Consider the following 21,938-nt stretch of genomic DNA (forward strand, 5'->3'; position numbering starts at 1 on the left):
CTTTTTTGCCCACACTCTTTTTCTCACACCCTGTCTTTCTCTCTTGCACCTTGGCTCTCTTGCACCTTTGCACACACATCCTCTTTGTTGCACCCTAGCTCTCTCCCACCTTCGTGCACCCTCTTTTTCTCGCACACTGCCCCCCTCTCTCTTGCACCCTGGCTCACTATCGCATCATCGACTCCATGAACGACGTGCAACCAAAATCCTGCAAAAATACCGTTTTATGGCACAAAATGACCCATTCCATGATGCATCGCCAACAAGCCATGAGAAAGTCACTTAAGCAAACAGAATTGAACACTCACTGAGAGTATGCAGACATGCACAACTCCTAAAGTAATAATAGTTCTGAAGATAGAAATCTAGATTGAGGAACACGCTTCATTTCCCTGTGCCCCTGGATGCAGCGTGCCCTGCTGCATGTGTTACTTGTGGCTCCCACTTTGTACAAGTCATTTTGAAAAGGGGGAACTGGAGAGCACTCAGAGTGTCACAGCCACTGTGATCCATTTCAGGCCAACACATGTTGCGCACCTTTGACAGTTACCCCTACACGGTACATCCCCCTAGTCTTGTACACGGCTAAACGTTATTTAGATGGCTGAGCAACATAAAGAGGGCCCTAATTTGCGCAAGCGAGGACTAGGTGATGCACGTTTGGCGTTATGGACTTCTGGAAAGATTGGTAACGTGCGTGAGTTCCAGTGATCGACCGTTCTGAAGATTAGCCCAAAATAAAAAAATAAAAACTTTTTCTAATAGTAATCGCACCTGAAATGGCAGCGCCTAATGTCGCTTACTGCTCCCCTCCCTCGTGGGCTGGCGGGCGGAGCATGCAACACTCACCAGCAGCAGAGGCACTGAGTCAGCACTGAGGTCAAGTCGGGCCGGACTGCGCTGCACCTGCTCATGTGATACGAGCGCAGCAGAGGGCACGTGCAGTCGATTCCCCTCACAAAGGGACAGGCGCAAGCCACAGGGCAGAAAAGAAATGCTGCAGCCAGTGGATAGCAAACTATTCAGGCTGGCCTGGATGTTCATTCCCAGTCATTTATTTATGTATCCTTCCCCCAAAAGAGGCCCTATGAACCCAAGGCCCACCGGGGAAAGTCCCGGTGTCCCAGTAGGCCAGTCCAGGACTGGCGGTAGCTTGCTCCCATCTTACCTTTAGGTTTAGATTAGGCGTTTCACTCACCCATTATACAGTTTAATAAACACCCTTGAACCATGATTACTTGTGTCTGTCTTTACTGTTGCCACCATGAGTCCCTTACAGTCCCCCCCGTAGTACACTTGACTATGTGTTTGTTGTGCGGCGAGCATAGGAAAATGTGTGCGGATTCGCCCCACGCTTTTTCTGAGGTTCATCTCCCATCATTCTTTTTCGTACAAAAGTTCAAAGAAAGTTCAGACTAGCACACACTCCCTGTGCGCATGGTCGAATTCCTCACAGCGATAAAGGAAGTAACTATAAGTGCCAGGTCCAATAGGTTCGGTTTGAAGCATTGCATAGAGTTTACTCCTTTCCAGAGCACCTTCAAAAAAAAAGGGGAGGAGAAATGATGCATTGTGATTAAGATGTAAAACAGGCGTGGCACATTTTATCACATGATCTTGTCGGATGCTCCAGAAACTACTGGGGAGAAATCTTCAGGGGAGGGTGCCTGAGGCTTTCGTCTGGCTGTTGAACCCTGACCCAAAAATGCCACTGTTAAGAATTTGGACTGGTCTGGAGTGCACCATATTTGATAGATTGTTTACAGCTATCTTGTTGGTTACAACCAAGGATGATATTGAGAGGAAATGGGAAGCAGCGAATCTGCCCATAATATCAGAATGGAGCAGGGGGCTGGATAGATGTAGAGCAGTTGAGAATCTGCTTTCTAAGCATAGCGGATGGCATATGAAACATGACATGTTGTGGGGGAAATGGCCAAATTTAGTCAGCGATGTATAATTTATCTTGTGCTGGTATATGGGAGACGATAGGTTATTACTATGTTAAACATGCTTGTAAGAGAGAGGGATGGGTTTCAGTAAGATGCTGTGGTTTTAAATTTGTTGATTTGTCTTTGTTGAAATGCTAAGAAAAATACAAGCCAGAAATGATTATCTCTCAGAGAATTCTGACCATCATTGACAGAGTGGCCATCGCTCACTATTTGGGGATGAAACAGGTTCATGTGTGCAAGATCAACGTTGTCTACAATTGCTGCATCAACTGGCAGTGTGGTGGTGCTGTGCAGACACTCGGCAGACCTGGCACAAGATATCTGGCTATGGGTTGAATGTCCCTTTCATTCACTGATCACTCCATACATTGTGGTCTAGCTCACTTTTCCCGAATGGCAAGTTTTCTGAATTGTGTGGTGGTGCATTTCTTTTGCTGATTTTTTTAAAAAACATGGTTTACCACAAAGAGGAATGGGGTAAGTGAGGGGGAGTGGCTACATGGCCATGGGATAGGAAGTGACTCCGAGGTGCTCCCGTTTATCCTACAAGATCCTTGAAAACGATGTGCGCAGAGCTGGCTGCGACGTGAGAGCCTGAACCCACTGTAGTATGAATATGTGAGGCACGACATGAACTGAAAGCCGTAGCAGTGGCGAGACACGGTGAGCTGCAGAGAAGTTGGAGCACCCCAGCGTTCGGATGGAAAAGATGGCGGCCGGACAAGAACAAAGAAGCCATCTGACGAACTATGACATGGAATGAAGGAGAGCCGGAACAGACGAATGCAAACAACATCCAGACTGGCATATCTGCCTACATTTGAAAATCAAAATTCCTGAGATGTATGCCCCGCCCACAACCACACAAGACTCCGCCCATTTGCACACGGCTGCGCCCACACGCCCAAAAGGTAAACTCGGTTGTTGTAGGCTTCAGTTTGCTTACTATAGCATTGAAAATAATTCATTCAATGCAATAGTAAGAAAAACTGAAGCAAACTGAAGGCGCCACCGCCTTCATAATAGTGCTTTCAATCAATGTCATTGGATTGAAAGCACTATTATTGCGGCGGCGGCGCCTTCAGTTTGCTTACTATAGCACTGAAAATCATTCATTCAATATAGTAAGCAAACTGAAGGCGCCACCGCCGCCGAAATAATGCTGCTTTTTTCAATCCATGTCATTGAAAGCAGCATTATTTATGCAGCGGCGCCGCCTTCATTTTGCTAACTATAGCATTGAATGAATGATTTTGGTAAGCAAAATGAACGTGGAACCGCCGCCGTAATAATACTGCTTTCAATCCAATGATATGGATTGAAAGCATACCTGCCTAACCTCTGGAATTTTCCCGGAGACTCTGGAATTTTAACCATTTCTCCGGGTCTCCGGAAAAGTCCTGTGAATCTCAGGAATTTTGAGATTCTTTCCGGGTCCCGTCATATTCTCCACCTGATTGGCTGCTGCCGGTAGCCAATCGGGTGGAGAAGGTGGCCGGGACCCGGAAACGGCGCTTAATGCGACCCCCGAGCCCTGTAATAATAGTGCTTTCAGAGACTGGCTGTGAACACCAGCAGCTCGCCAGCTGACCGCACTACATTAGCATCTGAAGCTCTAATAAGGAGAGCCCCCGATACGAACAAACCAGAACAATAATAATAAAATGTAAAAAAAAAAAGCAGAGGAGCAGCTGCGGTGGCAGCAGGGTATTCGAGTCATTGCCCAGGAGCTCCTGTCACCTTACAAGCAAAGTGGAATTTCGAGTAACATAGGATCCACGGGCTGCAATTCCTGCTGGGCTAATGGAGATCTAAAGAGCAAACAGAAGTGGATACATTGTCGCCAGTGCACCGGCAAGGCAAGTCGGACAGACCGGCGCGATGGCTGATGGGACAAGGAGTAGCTCAAAACGAAAAGCCTGAAGGCGATGACAACACGAAGATAAGTGCAATGAATCCACTAAGAGTGCAGCTCTAAGCATAATAGGCACTCAGCAAATACTCAAGCATGGACACGGAATAAACTGGATAGTACAACACTGTGCAATTGAAGAGGTAGCGGAATGTCACGAATTCCCGAATACACTGGAGGCATGGTTCAGTCCTAACACTGGCTGAGAGGGCCGTATACAGGCGAAGCTACGGTGGAATTAATGTAAACTGCATGCAAGTTAGCAAAGACACCTGCCTGACTGACATACCCAATGTGCATATGGAGGAGGCACGCACTACCGTGTGTAGCGAAGCAGCACTGCCTTAGCAGATGTTGGGAGACCAAACAGGAAGGTAGTGCAAGCCCCAGCAAGTAGCACGAAGGAGCGGAGTGGTGTTGTTGCCATCCAGTGTGGCCCTGCAAGAAGAAGCCCAGGCTGGGAATGGCATTGAGAGCTGTTGGCACAAGAGGAGTAGTGATCACAGCTGTGGTGGAACGGAGTAGAGTGGGACTGTAAGGCCGGCACACGATTAAGCTGAGGAGGACTGCTTACCACTACATACGTACACAGCAAGGGATGATAATACGCAATCCCCCAGGGAGGTAACATATCATCTGTATTGTTCTATCAGCGGAACAAGGTACAGCAAGAGACTGTGGGCAGCAAGAACAATTGGCACGCACAAAGCGAAGGCGTATGATGAGCGCCATGCAAAGGTGCATTTGAGCAGCAAGCCAAGACACAGCACGCAACAAGGGAGAAAACGCTGGTGTCACCCGGAAAACAAGGATCCTGGCCCACAATACGGGTGCGTATTGGCAAGATCGGAGTGCAGCTACATTGTTACGTGGGAGGGCACAATCCACTCCGGTAGCTAATAATTGGCTCCCGGACACCCCTTGCGTGGCCCGCCCAGCCCAGGCGCTAACAGCAGTTTCATCCCGTTGGCGCTGGAGAGAAGGGAGGCTTTCCCACAATTTTTTGGCACAGCGCCATGTCCAGCAAACCACTAAGAACGAAGAGCAAGCAGTCCACGCTGGAAGAGTACTCCAGAACATCGTCGGGCCCGGAAGGAGCCAAGAGCAAAGATAAAGCCCCCGCAGGGAGCGCAGTCACCATGGGCACCAATCAGGAGGTCCTTGCAGCGATCGCAGATCTGAAAGTAGCCTGGGAGACCAAACTGGGTCTGGCTATGACTGAATTGAAAGCAGCACTGGAGCTGAAAGTCGGGGTAGTGCAGGAGGAAGTGAACCTCCTCCGACAAGATGTCAGGTCGCTGGCAGAACGCACAGAGAACCTGGAAAAAGAGGTGGGCCCAAACACAGCGGACTGTGCAACACATAAAGCAGACCTGCACCCATAGTGCAAAGCGTGGGTAACCTAGAATGCAGAGCGGAGGAGGCGGAGTTACGTGCCCGAAGGAATAACATCCGCATTGTTGGCTTGGCGGAGGGGGCCAAGGGACCCAACCCTACAGAGTTCATTGAATATATGGTGCTACAGGAGATAACCGGAGGCATTTTGTCCCAGGGGTTCGCGGTGGAAAGAGCGCATAGGGCCCTAATGAGGAGGCCGCCGCCAGGCACCCCCCCTAGGCCGGTGATCGCCAAGATCCTAAACTATCGGGATCAAGAAAGAATCCTTGAACACTTCCGTAAGGGTGGAACAATAGAAAAAGGAACAGCAAATATAACCGCATACCCACATTATACCCTGTTGGTACAACGTAGCCGCATGAACTTTGGGACTGTGAAAAGAGGATTGCGTGAAGCAGGCTACAAGTATATGCTGCTCTACCCGGCGAAGCTGAAGGTGTTCCACAAAAACAGAACCTTGTTTTTCGAAACCTCGGAAGAAGCTATGGGGTGGCTCGACACGCAGAGCTGCCCCCAGGAGACGGGCATCCAGATGGGGGAAGGAGAAGGAAGAGATAAGTAATCTATGAAGGGGGCACTAAAGGGTGTCGCAGCCGAAGACTATGGGAGTTGACTTTTGTAATAGATGTAGCTTATGGGCTGGCATGATCAGGTTGGAATGGGACATGATACGTAAGCACTGAGACTTTTTACCTAGTTAGGGAGCCTCGCAGAGCTAGTCCTCATACCCCCATTTAGAGTAGTTTAGGTAGGTTACCGGTAGTCCGGTGACACCCTGCTGGGTTTCTGCCCTCAGCACACCGAAGCAGAACCAGAAGCGGGGTCGCCTGTGATCCAGGGATGGAGCTGGGCATTTGTTGTGGTTGGGGGGGAGGGAAAGGGCGGTGTGTGGGGGTTTGTTGTTGGGAAAAGGAAGGGGGGGAGTTTGTTGGGGGCGGGTGGGTGACGAGCCAATATGGGAATCCTATCAGATGGGAGGGAGGGCGGAGAGGGAGGGCAGGATATCGTATCTATAACGTCGGGGTGCCTTAGAGTGTTCACCTGGAACGTTAGGGGCCTCAATAGTCACTTGAAGCGCAATAAAGTTATGATGTACCTGAAAAGGAGGAGGGTTGACATAGCACTATTGCAGGAGACCCACCTCACCAGGGAGAAACTGGAGGTGGTCAAGAGGAAGTAGAGGGGGAGCGTTGCGGGTGCCACATACTCGGCCTACGCAAGAGGAGTTATCACCTGGATAGCACCTCACGTACCATTCCAATTGCTTCAGTCCACAGGGGACCCAGAAGGCAGACTGATGGTTGTGAGGGGGATGCTAGAAAACCGGGAAGGGAGTATTGTAAACTTATATGCCCCCAAGCAAGATACAGCGGCATACTTTCGGACCCTGTATGGTAAAATTAGCCCCCTACTGGGTGGCGGGATCCTATGGGGAGGAAACTTTAATTGTGTACTGGATCCCAAGGTGGACAGATCAGACAGTAAGCTAGGCAAACCCATCCCGGCTGCAAAGGTGTTAAAAGCCCTCCTGAGAGACTTTGATCTAGTGGATGTTTGGAGGCAGTTGCACCCAGCAGATAGGCAATACTCACACTATGCGGCACCACATGATCTGCACACAAGACTGGACTACGTGTTTGTCGCTGCCGATCTGGTATGCGGGATGAGAGGCGTGGAATATAAGGCCAGGGTGCTCTCGGACCACTCCCCTTTGGTCCTGGAGTGGCAACACCAACCCCTTAGAGCACGGATTCCGACGTGGAAGCTCAGAGCCGAGGCTCTGCAGGATTCGGGATTCCAGGAGGATTTAAGGGAGGAGATCACAGAGTACTTTGAGATAAATACTGGCAGTGTTCGATCTATGGGAACTGTGTGGGAGGCATTTAAAGTGGTAGTGCGGGGGGCGGCTATGTCGAAATCCAGAGGGCTCCAGGGGGGCATAGAACGGGAGCTGCAGGGAACGGAGGAAGAGCTGGAAGACATTATGCGTAGGGGAGGCACCTCTAGGGAAGACAGGGTCCGGATGAGACAGCTTCAACAAGCTAGTTGTGAACATTGGGACAGGTTATGTAAATTAAGCTACAAGAAATATGTGGAGAGACCGCATGCGGGATGAGACAAACCTGGAAGGTTGCTGGCCTGGCTATATAAGAGCGAGGCACCAAGGCCCACGATCAGGGAAATTAGAGGGGAGGGAGGGATGGAGGATCCTGGACACCCAGGAGGGAGTAAATGATGAGTTCCTGGGATACTACAAAGGGCTCTATGAGGACCCAGGCGGAGCTAGAGACCAAGAAATCCGGGACACGCTAGGAGACATAGGCCTGCCTACCTTAGACGACTTAGAACGGGCAGACCTGGATGCCCCAATCACAATAGAAGAGCTTGAGTTAGTGATTCGTCACCTGCCCACTTGTAAGGCTCCGGGGTCAGATGGGCTCCCGAGCAAATTCTATAAAACCTACAAACAAGAGCTGCTTCCCCCGTTGCTGGCAATGTTTAATGAGGCGTATGAGCAGGGCAGGTTGCCAGAGTCCCTACGAGAGGCAGTGGTCATTCCGCTTTTAAAGCCAGGCAAGCCGAGCATGGACTGTGGGTCATACAGACCCCTATCGATGCTCTACCAGGATAGTAAAATCCTTACGGCAGTGCTGGCAAACAGGCTTAAGCATGTCGTTGGCAAACTGATACATCCTGACCAGACAGGCTACGTCCCTGGTAGGAATATAACTGATAACCACAGGAGCCTGCATCACATTATTGATCAGACAGAGGAGGACCCGGGTGAGCTGGCGATTGTCTCGCTTGACGCGGTCAAGACTTTTGACTCAGTAAGGTGGCCCTGTCTGTTGGCGACTTTAGATGTCTATGGAATGGGTCCTGGGTATCTTAGGTGGGTTAAAATGGTATACAGCTCCCCAATTGCTACGGTTAAAACGGGTGCCACGATCTCAGACAAAGGGCAACTTAGCAGGGGCACCAGACAGGGTTGCCCCTGGTCGCCCATGTTGTACATATTAGCGTTAGAGCCATTGGCTGTCTGTCTTAGACAACAATACGGGGAAATTGGGATACGCACCGCGGGCGGCCCGCATCTCATTTCATTATATGCTGACGACATGCTTTTGTATCTGTGCTTCCCAGAAGAGAATACACAATACATCCTGGAGGTGATGGAACGTTATGCTGCCCTTTCCGGCATAGCGGTAAACCCCAAAAAATCTAGCATGTTCCTCCTGGGGAGATACAGACATGTCCCACCAGGGGGCTTGCCGGTACTGCCAATACCCTGGCGGACCGAGTCGTTGCAGTATCTCGGAATTGACATATACCATACGACAGTAGAAGAACATAAACAAAACACGGGGAAGGCAGTGGAAGGTATCAAAAATAGCATGGGATTCTGGTCCAAACTGCCCCTGGCCATGATGGGGAGAGTGGCTCTAATCAAGATGGTAGTCTTGCCCAGACTTTTACATTTCTTTGCAAATATCCCGCATGTGATCCCTAGGCGCTTCTTCGCTGGTCTCCACAGCTTGTGCAGGGGCATTATATGGCATAACTCCAGGTACAGGGTGGCTCTTTGGAAATTACAGAATTCATGTGATAGGGGGGGAATAAACCTGCCGAATTTTGAGTTATACTATCTAGCGGGACAATTGCAATATGTGGCCAGGTGGCTGTCTGAGGAAGAAACAGCTGAAACCAGGCTGTTGTGCATGTAACCGGCTCCCTACTTCCTTAGAGAGGAGGTGTGGCTGTCTAAGCCTAAGGTATTAGAGATGGCGCGGCTGTTGGAGCTCGGTTGGGAGGTTTGGCATAGAGCATGGCAGATGGTGGGATACCCAGCTCCGTTTTCTATGCAGGTGCCATTGGCGGCGCTATGTAGAGAGGATCCCCAATTGATACAAGGGGTCCGTAGATACTGGGAACCGATGGGCCTGGCCACTCTGGGAGACATATGGCAAGAATGGGAGGCGTTAGAATTCCAGAAATTAGTGGAGGACACCGGGGTGCACAAAGGGCAGCATATAACCTTCTCCAGGATTGTTAAGCGGGTGTGGGAAAAATGGCCGGTGGTGGTGCTCACGGAACAACTGGATGCCACCATGGAGATGATATGTGACATCTCGGAGGGTGGGCACGAGATATCCCGCATATACCAGGTACTGGGGTCCAAGGTGGGGAAGGAATTGTCCCTTTTGAGACAGCTCTGGGAGGAAGAGGTGGGAGAGCCTATGTTGGATGGGCTATGGGATAGAGCCCAGAGATATAATAAGAAAGTGTCCCGAAACGTGAGGCTCCAACAGATCCAATTATATGTCACACATAGGGCATATTTGACCCCCAGTAAGATTGCTATGTTCGGGGGCCAGACGATTCAGAGATGCCCCAGGTGCGGGGAGGAGGAAGCCGGGATGTTACACATGTTCTGGGCTTGTCCGTAGGTGGGCAGATTTTGGTCTGAACTAAAGATACGCCTGGCGGAAAAAGGCATTATGCTGGAGGTGGAGTCGGCCTGGGTATGCATGCTAGGAGGTTTCCCTAGGCCATGTCATCTAAGGCACATTCGCAAGATGAAGGACCTGGCATACATCCTAGCCAAAAGGAGGATTGCAATGTGCTGGAAGGCAGCTCACAGGCCCAGGATGGAGTTGTGGTGGGCTGACCTCTTGAAGTGGGCCGAGACAGAAACAGCTGTTTGGTTCAAAGCGATCAGCAGGGGTGGCGAGGAGGAGGTAGGACCCCTAATCGAATGGAGGCAATTGGTTGCCACCATGGTGGGCCCTCCCAAGCCAAATCACAGTGATGATGATACGGATGAGATGAGGAAAATAGACCCGCCTGAGGATGTACAGGCTGATGATACGGATATTATGGCTCAAGTTGAGGGGCGGGAGGGCGCGGGACTGAAGAACATAGTTTGCAATATTACCTTGTTAGACGTGCACATGGAAGTCCTAGTTATTGTATTGTTTGGTGTGTTGTTATAAAATAATAAAAAATGTTGGAGAAAAAAAAGAGGTATGGGGTAAGTTGGGGTAATGTATATAATGAGGCTACAGGGTAAATAATGTTACCACAAAAAGCGCAGGACTCCTGTACCCTGCTGTTTGTGGTATAATAATTTGGCACAATCAGCAAAAATAATTTGCCAAAGTTGCCATTCGGGAAAAACAAGCAGCAATCATTCATAGAACACACATTTGGGGGAAAGAAAACATCCCAGCGGATGCTCTGAGCAAGAAATTCTCCAGCATGGGGTCTGGCATGGATTCACATGCTCATGAATATTCCCTGTCGTCAGGCTGGGAATCCTCGGTAAAGAAAAATCAGTATCAGTTTTGTTTCTGATCTGTCTTTCGTAGTAGTAACCAATCACTGATCTCTGCGTCATACTGACCACAGCCAATGACTGCCATCTCCCTAAGCCCCGACTCTGGCAGCCATCCTCTGATTTTTACCGCACGTTCAAGTGTTGGGATCCTCGTGCTATTGCTCTCGAGCTTTAGTGAGTTTTAGCGCTTTTTCATAGGAAAATTCTCTCTTTTTTCGGTCAAAAGAGCCTCAAGCTCCACCGTTTCTTTATCCGATCAACGGGGACCCGTGTAGGATTCTTCTACGCCCATCAAGGGTGAAGATTTTGTCGAGCCACGCTTTTGGAGGACTCCAGAAGTTTCTCAGGCCCATCTCGGACATGGCCCAGGAGAAGGGAAGCTCGACGCCCGGAAAGCTGTTCAGGGTCTGCCCTGGATGCCAGCTTCAGAATGTCTTCAAGGAGGACGAACACTCCCTTTGCCTCTACTGCCTGCATGAGGACAAGACGCACGTGGAGAAGGACTGTGAGTTTTGCGGGAACATGTCAGAGCGGACCATGAAGGACCGCCATCTGCGTCTCGCCAACTGGCTGGAAGGGAAGAGCCCGTCAGGCGAGAAAAAGAAGAAGAAGTCCGAGCGGTCTTCTAAAACCTTTGAGGGCGCCTCGGCGATGGGGGCCCAACAGAAGGCCAAGCACCGCGAGTCCGCTGGCACCGGGAGCGCCGAACGGTCGGGCTCTTCGGTTGCCAGGGAGGGCGCAACCTCCCCGGCGCCATCAACCACGAGCCAACGCTCTGGCTCGGGTAAGAGGAAGTCCGAGCACCCGGCGAAGCTTCTGGAGAGGCCCCGGTCGAGCTCGAAGGCCCCATCGGAGGGGGAGCGAGGCGGTGACCCTCCCCCCAAAGGAGAAGGCGGTGAGCGCACCTAAGGTGGTGAAAGCCTTGATCCACCCTGCCAAGGCCTCTATCGAGATAGTCACGGCAGCCCTGGCTCAGCCTGTGGAGGCTACACCAGTGGAGGCGACCTCGGGGCCCAGAGTCTCCCTGCCACCGCGGAGGGAGTCCTCTTTCAAGCCCATCGACAGGACCCCCGTGAAACCTCCGACGGAGAAGAAAAAGGGGGGGCAGGAGGCCATCGTGGATTCGGCCTCAACCTCTGAAGAGGAGCTGATCGAAGTCTTAAGCCACGGCATTGGCGTGGAAGAAGACCAGCCCGTCGGGAGGGACCCCGACGAAGGAGACGACGAGAACGTCGAGGGTGCCGACGAGGTTCCTGACCGCCCATCGGAACCCCCTCAACCAGTGCCGCAAGACATCTCGGCGGCCATTTTTTTGGCTATACAGTCCTTATGCTCGGAGATAAGGACGAGATTGCCGTTAACACCAACGGAGGAACCGCTCCCGACGGGGGACCCGGAGCCAGGCCCTTCTGGGATACCTCGTCCTAAGAGAAGAAGGATTCATCCTCCACCTCCTTTTCAACCATCACGCCCTGCTCAGCCCTTCTCCCCGTCCACGACCCGTGGGGATGATACGGGGACAGACACGGCCGTGACGGGTACAGACGACGAAGTTTACGACGAGGATCTTCCGTCGTCACCTCCTCCCCGGGCTTCCCCGCCCGACGAGATTGGATCGTTTCATGCCATGATCGCCAGGGCATCGGAGCTTTTCCAGCTCTGCCCGGGAGAGAAGAAGAAGGAAGGTTTCCTTTATCAACGGCGCGAGACCAAGAGGAAGACGGTCCTCGCTGTACCTCTACTGGACGATATCTGGGATGAGGGTCTCGCCCTCCTCAAGAACCCATCCACAACGCCTGCGAGAAGGGATTGGTACGAGAAGAAGTACCGGGTCCCGGACGCGGCCCCCTTGTGCCTTCGGGCACAGCCGACCCCGGACTCGGTCGTCTCCGCGGCGGCCAGGAAGAAAGCGGGGGGGGGCATCGGCCTCTATGTCAACCTCCCCCCTGGACGGCGAGGGAAAGAAATTGGACACGATGGGACGCAGTCTTATCTCATCGGCAGCGACGACGATTAAGGCTGCCAACGCCTTGGCTATCGTAGCCCGCTACGACAGGGAGTTGTGGTACAAGATCGCCCCCCTGCTGGACTTCCTACCGGACGACAAGAGGGCGGAGGACCTAGAGATCTTGCAGGAAGGAAAAGTGGTGTCGGACCACACCATTACGATAGCAACGGACATTGCTGACACTGGGTTTCGCCAGTTGGGCAACGGCGTGTGCCTTAGACGGCGTGGATGGCTCAAGGCAACGGACTTCCGGCAGGACGTGCAGACCAGAGTTTTGGACATGCCGTTCGATGGGAGCAACCTGTTTGGGAAAACAGTGGACGATTCCCTGCAAGCCATTGAGACGGACACAGAGACGGCCCGGGCTCTTGGTGTTCTCCAGCAACGACGGCCGCCCTTTCGGAGCACCGGAGGCAAGCAGGGTGCCTCCAAAGGTTCCGGCGGCGGATATGCCACCTACCGTCAAGCGCCCCGTTCGTCGTCACAGGAAGCCTACAGGGGACGAGGCAAGTCGGGCGGACCCCGCCGTCGTCGCCAGGGAGGACAAGGCGGCAAAGCCTCATCGAAGCAGGACTGAACCGGCCGTGGGGTCGGGCCCCCACCGAAGCATCCTGGTGGGAGGCCGGCTGGCAAACTTAGTCAGCGTGTGGGAGTCCATCTCCACCAACCGTTGGGTGCTGGACGCCCTGGCCCAGGGTCACGCGCTCGAGTTTCTAAAGAAGGGCCGCGCGTCCCCCCCCGAGGCCAGGAAGGAACATCACGTCCCTCAACTTCTCTTGGAGGTAAAGGCGATGCTCAAGAAAGGCGCCATCGAGCTCGTCCCAAAGAGGCTTCGGGGCTCCGGAGTTTACTCAAGATACTTCCTCGTGAAGAAGAAGACAGGAGGATGGCGTCCCATCCTGGACCTACGACGACTGAACAAATTCATCAAGGCACAGAAGTTCCGGATGGTCACCCTCCAGCACGTCCTGGGTCAGCTGGAGGAGGGCGATTTCCTGTCGTCGTTGGATTTGGAGGATGCTTACTTCCATATCCCCATCCTAAAGGGACACCGAAAGTTTCTCAGATTCGTGGTCCAAGGGCGTCACTACCAGTTCAGAGCCCTTCCCTTCGGATTGAGGTCGGCACCCAGGGATCCACGTCTACCCCTACCTGGACGACTGGCTCATCTGAGCAAAGACAAGGGAGCTCACCGCGGAGCACACGGCGAGGACCGTCCAACTACTCACGGACCTGGGATTCTCCATAAACTACGCCAAGTCCCACCTGGTGCCCGCGCAAGACGCACTGTTTCTGGGAGCGAAACTCGACACAGTGGCGCTTCTGGCCTCTCCGTCGGAGGAAAGGACGAGGGCCATCTTGGGCAAGGTGCAGCGGATGCTGGTTGCGGACGCGGCCAGGGTGAGGTCCATCAAATCCCTCCTCGGAATGATGTCTTCTTGCATTTATCTCATCCGCCTGTGCAGGCTTCGGATGCGCCCGTTACAGGAGTTCCTGGACGCTCGCTGGATCCAGATGACGGGCAGCTTCGAGGACAGGATCACACTCAACGAGAGTTTCCGACGAACGATCCGGTGGTGGGGCACCCGTGCGCATCTGACGGCGGGCATGGACTTCCAGACCCCGGGCCACCAGAAGACAGTGACCACGGATGCCTCCCTGGAAGGGTGGGGAGCGCACACCGAAAATCTGCACGCGAGAGGCCTTTGGCTTCCGACGGAGAAGTCCCTCCATATCAACGTCCTGGAGCTCCGTGCAGTGTTTTGGGCCCTCAGGTCCTTTCTTCCGTCCCTCAAGGGCAAGGTGGTGAGGATCTTCACCGACAACACCACCACCATGTTCTACATCAGGAAGCAGGGCGGTACCAGATCCCCAGCCCTGTCCAAGGAGGCGCAGGATCTGTGGCATTTGGCCCTCGCCCAAGGGATGTTTCTGGTGCCGTTCCATTTGGCAGGAATAAAAAACACCATCGCTGACTCCCTCAGCAGAGAGCTGCGCTCGTGCCACGAGTGGGAACTACGACATGATCTAGTGGACCGCCTCTTCCGACGGTGGGGCACACCCCAGATCGATCTGTTCGCGACGGCGACAAACTCCAAGTGCCGGAGGTTCGCCAGCAGGTTTCCCCAGCCGAGGAGCATGGGCGATGCTTTCTCGTTCCCCTGGGAGGGCCTGTTTCTATACGCGTTCCCTCCATTGCCGTTGCTGATCTGGCTCATCAACCAGCTCAAGAGGTCACGGTGCAGGATGATCCTCGTCGCACCTGCGTGGCCGAGGCAGATATGGTTCCCGGACCTTCTGGACTTGTCCCCATCAATCAAGCTGCCAGTGGACGTGGATCTTCTCTCCAGGGAAGGAGGCGCCATCCTCCATCACGACCCGAAGTCGCTGAACTTGCAGGCCTGGCTCCTGCAGCGTTAGAGTTTGGAGGTTACGACATACCGGCCGACTGCAGAGAGGCTCTTGCAAAGGCCAGGGCGTCCTCTACTCTTAAATGCTACGGACACAAATGGAAGAGGTTCTCTGTCTGGTGCCACGCACAGAAGATTAACCCTCTATGGATTACAGCTCCTCAAGTACTGCCGTACCTACTGACGCTGGCCAAGGCTGGACTGGCGCACGCTTCCATCAAGATTCATCTTGCTGCGATCTCCCGATACACCAGAACCACGGGACGGACGTCTTTGTGGTCTCATCATCTGGTGAAAGAATTCATGAAGGGACTGTTCAGATCGTTCCCGCCGGTGAAGGCTCCGGCCCCGGCCCCGGCATGGGAGCTCAACGTGGTGCTGACCAAGCTCATGGGACCTCCGTTCGAGCCTCTGCACTCAGCTCCGTTGAAGTTCTTGTCGTGGAAAACAGCGTTTCCTGTGGCCATCACCTCCGCACGACGGGTGGGAGAGATCCAGGCCCTTTCCTGCAAGCCCCCGTACTTGACTTTTCATGACACGAGGGTAGTGCTCAGGACGCACCCCTCCTTCATGCCCAAGGTGCCGTCGGACTTCCACCTCAACGAACCCTTGGTGTTGCCTGTTTTCTTCCCGTCGCCTTCATCGCCGGCTGAAAGGACTTTGCACTCGCTGGATGTGGCTAGAGCGCTGAAGTTCTACGTGGACCGCACGAAGAGTTTTCGGAAGACGTCACAACTTTTTGTGAACTTTGGACCTGTCAATCAGGGGAAGGCTCTCTCAAAGGCTTCCATTTCCAGATGGCTCTCCGGCTGTATCATGTACTGTCATCGGTTGGCAAACCGACCGCTGCCCGGCCGTCCGAGAGCCCATTCCACCAGAGCGATCGCAGCTACCACGGCGTTCCTATCTGGTGTGCCCCTGCTGGATATCTGAAGGGCTGCTACGTGGAGGTGGACGCACACCTTCACGAAATTCTACTGCGTCGACCGGGATTCCAGGGAGGAGTCCAGGGTCGGCCAGGCAGTGCTGCGCAACCTGTTCGCTTAAGGTGAGCCTGGTGAGGAGGTAAGAGATGCTTAATGTTGAGTTGTTTTATTGCTTAATGTTGAGCCTGTTGCCACCTCCCGTGGTTGTGCATGTGTGTACTGCTATGTATTCTTTTATTCATGAGTATGTGAATCCATGCCAGACCCCATGCTGGAGAAGGAACAAGTTACTTACCTGTAACTGTTGTTCTCCAGCATGGGTCTGGCATGGATTCACATGCGAACCCTCCCGCCTACCCCTCTGCGGCTCTTCACTTGGTCATACTGCCACTTCACGTGCTACCAAATCTGAGGATGGCTGCCAGAGGCGGGGCTTAGGGAAATGGCAGTCATTGGCTGTGGTCAGTATGACGCAGAGATCAGTGATTGGTTACTACTACAAAAGACAGATCAGAAACGAAACTGATACTGATTTTTCTTTACCGAGGATTCCCAGCCTGACGACGGGGAATATTCATGAGCATGTGAATCTATGCCAGACCCATGCTGGAGAACAACAGTTACAGGTAAGTAACTTGTTCCTTCCTCTCCCCGCAAAAATTCCCATTGACTCCTCCTCTGTTTTCCAAGAGTTATTGAGAGCCAGGGCCTTCCTGGATGGTCAGGATTTTCCTTGGGGTCTAATTTGTAGCTCCAGAGACATTGCTCCACAGAGATCCCAAAGCCTTGAGAAAGGATGCCCCCAATTGCTGTTCATTGTTCCCCAGAACCCTCCAATTCCTCCGGTCTTCTCCAAAATGTGAAGGGCGGGTGCTCAAGACATTTTAGTCATCCCATTGTGGAAAAGGAATCCATGGTTTTTCCTTGAACTGACATTTTTGAGCGAGGTTCTTAGAATACAGCCAGTGGATCCATCTCTCTGTAGATAGCCGTTCCTTCAACGATCAGTGATCAAATGCCTGAAGTTCTTGACTTGGTCACTCAGAGGATAGAGCTGATAGCAAAGGGTATGTTTCTGGGTATGACCCTTGCAATGCAGCAATACAGGAAACCGACAACTCAAATGTTTACCCCATGCGCTGCATGCTTTTTTCACATTAGTTCCCGGCGTAGGTGCATCCATGGTATACACGTAACGTGATTGGCTTGTTTCCGAGCCATACCACGGTGTAATCCTGTGGACGCACGTACGTGCCTGCATTTGTTCCTGTCGGGGGCGTGCCAGCCCCTTAGCCAATGAGGAGGCTCGAAACGGGCAATCCCTGTTCCGAGACTCCTCAAGGCTGGAGGCTGCCTTCGTCCCCCGCCGGGGACTCGGGTATGTTTTTTGTTTTTCCTCCTCCCCCCTCCCCCCTCCTCGCTCCCCTGTCCCCCTCCCCCATCCCCTGCAAACTTTACGCTCCCCACCCTCCCAACCCCACTTACCTTCTTTTTTCTTTTTTTCTCGGGAGCGAACGCGCTGGGAACACTTCTGTTCCCAGCGCGTCCGCTCCCGATGGTTGCCATGGAAAGGGAAAATGGACTATGTTTTCCCTTTCCCGGCGGTCATTTTATTTAACTTTTTTTTTTTCTGTTCCGAAACGTGGCAGTGTTTCGGAGCAGAAAAAAATGCTATTAGTATCCCGGTCTAACGGGCCGGGGTACTAATGTAGCAATAATCCCCTCGACGGCGGGCCAATACCGCCCACGGTAATGCAGTAACTATGGCCCCAGGGGCATTACCTGGGGCGGTATTGGCCCGCCGTCTCGGGGCTTATTGCTACAATAGAGTCTGAAAATCAGTCTTCTTCCACTTTCTTATGACCTATTCAGGATCCTTGACTTCCTCAGTAGTGTGTTTCAGTTAGGCCCAGTAATCTCCTCTCTTAGGGATCAGTTGAACAAAATGAAAAATAGAGGATTGCACTCTCCGCGCACTTTGCAGGACAGGCACAGACTGGCCTCTTATCTCTCTGCCTCTGACCTTGCCTCCTTCTTTTCCAACAAAGTCCTCAACCTCCGACAATCTATTCTCTCTTCCCCTTCTTATTCTCCCCCTCCCTTCTCCATGTCCTCATTCACCCCTATCACTCAACCTGAAGTTACCCTCCTCCTTTCCAAAACTCATCCAACTGCTTCTCCTGCTGACCCCATTCCTACCTCCCTTATCCCTAAAATCTACCCTCTCTTAATACCTTATCTCACCTGCTTCCTCAACCCCTGTTTCTCTACACCCACCTTCCCCTCTCCTTTCAAGCACGCTACCATCATCCCAATTCTCAAAAACCCTCTGCTAACCCCCATCTTGCATCCAATTATCGCCCTATCTCCCTTCTTCCCTTCCTCTCCAAACTTCTAGAACGTATTGTCTATTCTCAACTCTCTACCTTCATCTCCACCCACCCCCCCCTCCCCACCCAATCTGGATTCCGCCCTCTTCACTCCACGGAAACTGCTCTCACCTCCGTTCTCATCTCTCTCCTATCTGCTCGCTACTCTAAGCACTCTTCTATTCTTATCCTACTTGATCTCTCAGCTGCCTTTGATACTGTTGACCACCCTCTTCTCCCTAACTCTCATTTGCCCTCAAGGACTCCATCCTCGACTGGTTCTCCTCCTATCTCTCTAATCACACATTTTCAGTCTCCTGAGGTGGCCACTCCTCACCTATCTTTCCTCTCAACCACGGTGTTCCCCAAGGTTCTGTCCTTGGCCCCTTTCTCTTCTCACTCTACACTTCCTTTCTAGCTCCCATTATATCCTCCTTTGGTGTATCACACCATTTCTATGTCGATGATACCCACCTCTTCCTTTCCTTCTCCTCCTTCACACCTCACATCCACCTTAAGCTCTCTTCTTGCCTCTCTGCCATTGAATCCTGGATGTCCTCTCACTTCCTTTCTCTCAACTCAGATAAAACTGAGCTCCTCTTCTTCCCTGCCAGTACTCTTCCTCCTCCCTTCATTTCCTTCCCTCCCTCCCAACTCCCCTTCTCCCCTCATGCCCGCAACCTTGGTCTCCACATCGACACCCACCTCTCTCTTTCTCATCACATTTCTCTCACTGCCAGATCTTGCCGCTTCCACCTCTACAATATCTGTAAAATGTCGTCATCTCATAACCTTCCATGCTACTAAACGCCTGATCTCCTCCCTCATCTTCTCCAGAATCTTCTACTGCTCCATTCGCTTCTTTGGACTCCCCTCCTCCCACCTCTCGGCCCTCAAATCCATCCACCACTCCGCTATCCGCTCCCTCTGCCTTCTCTCACCTCACGACTCTATCTCCTCTTCCCTTGACTCACTAGGATGGCTCCCTTTTCCCTCCCAGCTTAAATTTCACTTCCTCTGTCTAGTCTTCAAAGCCCTCTATTGTCTTGCCCCTCCCTATTTATCCTCCCTCCTCACTTTCTACACCCCCCCTCGTTCTCTCTGTTCTGCAGATCTCTTCCTTCTTTCTCCTCCTCCTCCACCATGTGCCCCTTCCCGCTTCCGCTCCTTCCAACTTCTTGCTCCTTTCCATTGGAACCGCATTCCGTTCCCAATCCGCTCTACTGCCACCTACCCCTCATTTCGCACCTCTCTGAAATCCTACCTCTTCCATTCACCCCCCCCCCCTAGCTTCTTTCCGGTTCCTCCTTCTCCATTGAATCCTCCTCCTCCTTCACCTTCTAACCCTCCTCTCTCACTTCAGTCCCCCTCCATATGCACTTAACCTTACCAATAATGTAAATTGTTCCCTGTACTGTTTTCTGGTTTGATTCAATGTTATGTATTGCTTGTTGTAATTGCTTGTTCCTCATGTAAAGCGCTTTGGCTTAAAGCGCTATATAAATACAAATACAAATATATTCTATCCCGCCTATTGTCTGACTAGTAGAACTAACATTGAAGGGAAGACAAAGTGTAATTCCTCCAACGACAAAGGTTTCCAGACCAGAAAGGCTTTGCTGGGCACTTACTGCCTCCCAGTGTGCATGCTGACAAACCAAAGGCCACTGGAAAGAAACAACCACACTCACCAAAGCTTCTAGGGGGAGGAGGGCAGCTCCAACATAGCCACAGAGTGAAATCCGAAATGGTGGCTGTTCTTAAAATAACCTCAGGTTCAGGGCCTCAGTAAGAGCTGATCCTGAGCACATACGCCAATTCAAAACAAAGACAGACCACACCATCCAGGTGCAGCAAGTTTCCTTAAACTCTACTTTAGGGGAGTGGGAATCATGGAATTCTGGCAGCTCGGAACAATCTCCAGGTATGGGATGTTCGAATAGGAGCTAGAGAGGAGGGTTTGGAGGAGAATGGGGATTTGGAGCCCGAGTGAGACGTCATGAGTTAGAGGTAAAAGTTGGAGGCTGTGGGGAAGATTTTGTGCTGCAGCAGGTGGCGTACTATCTAAGAGGAAACAGTTTGTTTGTGCCGGATTACGGTCTGTGAGGGGAGGCCCTAGCGGGAATGCTGACCATGCTGGCTATAGGCAGCTGGAGAAGCACAGTACCAGCTAGAGGGGGAGATAGTGACATGAAACCTGAGTAGGAGGGTGGAGATCAGGTGATCCTCTTTATCCCTAGTGAGCAGCCAGGTTCCAGTAAGCCAGACTGGCCCAGGGCAGACTTAAGTAGTGGGTGGATGAGCAAGTGAGTGCAGCACCAGCAAGATTGCGGGAGCATATGTTAGTTCCTCTCAGGTGAGCGGGAACCCTGGGAAATATCCACAAGAGCAGGGAGGAAAATGGAGTCCTGGCTTTGCAACAACCTCGAAAATCTGGACTACACCCCAAGTCTTTTCCAGGTGGTGGAGCGTCAATCCAAGGAAGATCGCGGAGCAATCAGACCCACTGAAGAGTGTTGCTGAAGAACCTCTGGAAACACGCAACGTGAAGACCAAGTGAAAGTCGGAAAAGGCTCAGTTGTCAGCCCACCAGAGCTATTTACAAGAGACTTGATTTTTTCATACGGATATCTACTGAGGAAAGACGACAATTCTTCTTCTCAAGACGTAGGGTGTCGTCTAGTGTTGTTGCCTCCTCTACCCCCCGTCATCCTGTGACCATGGTCATGTCAAAAGCCCCCCCTTCGTCTCCTTGCTTTCGAAATTGCAACTCTCTCAGAAGATCATTCATGTGGCTCTACAGATGGCTTGGACTACAGCCCCCATATTCCCCTGGACCCGCATGGTCCGTGGGGAGCGATCAGATGAGTCATAGCACAACGCACAGGCTTGTAGCTAGACCCCATTTGGCAAATTCCCATGAAGGGCGTGCCTTAATATGTCCGCCGCTCTAAGGGCAAACGTTTGTTGATGTCAACGTCCCCTGGCATCATAGCTATTCGGTGGGTACTTGTCTATTTAATTTATTTGCTGCTTTATAATGCGCTGCGGGTGTAAAAGATAGTTCGGGGCGTAAATTCCATAAGAAGAGACTTTCTCTGAAATAAATACCAAGCTGAAGACCTGGTAAAATGACTCAGCTAATGACCATTCAATGGGTATCAAAAGGGAGACCTCGATCTCCGTTAAATCTGAGAAAAACATTCCCCGAAACACAACGTGCTAACAACACTTTTTGCTCCAAACCGGAACATTCCTTTTTTTTAACCTGTATGTGTGATCATCAGAAAAAATCACTAGGTGGCAGCATAAGCTCACAATACTACACATCTCTATTAAAAACACATTTTCACTGTTGAATCATCCTCAGTGTGGGTGGTTGTTTGATTCCCTGGTTAAGTATTGTAGATGGGCGTGGTGGGGGGCAGCGGGGGCGGGTGGGGGGCAGCGGGGGCGGGCGGGGGGCGCACTAACTCGTTCCCCTTTAGGGATAGTGAAGTTCTGAAGCTCAATGGATTTAAAACGTTCCTTTTCCTTAGTTTTTTTCACCATTGCGTGATCTCTTTTGCACTTCCGGCTCCTCCTCTCTCTCCATGCACTTTGGCTTCTTTCGTCTGGCCT

This window comes from Ambystoma mexicanum, chromosome 4p (assembly GCF_040938575.1).
Source record: "Ambystoma mexicanum isolate Mex_15411 chromosome 4p, UKY_AmexF1_1, whole genome shotgun sequence".
NCBI classification, from domain to species: domain Eukaryota; kingdom Metazoa; phylum Chordata; class Amphibia; order Caudata; family Ambystomatidae; genus Ambystoma; species Ambystoma mexicanum.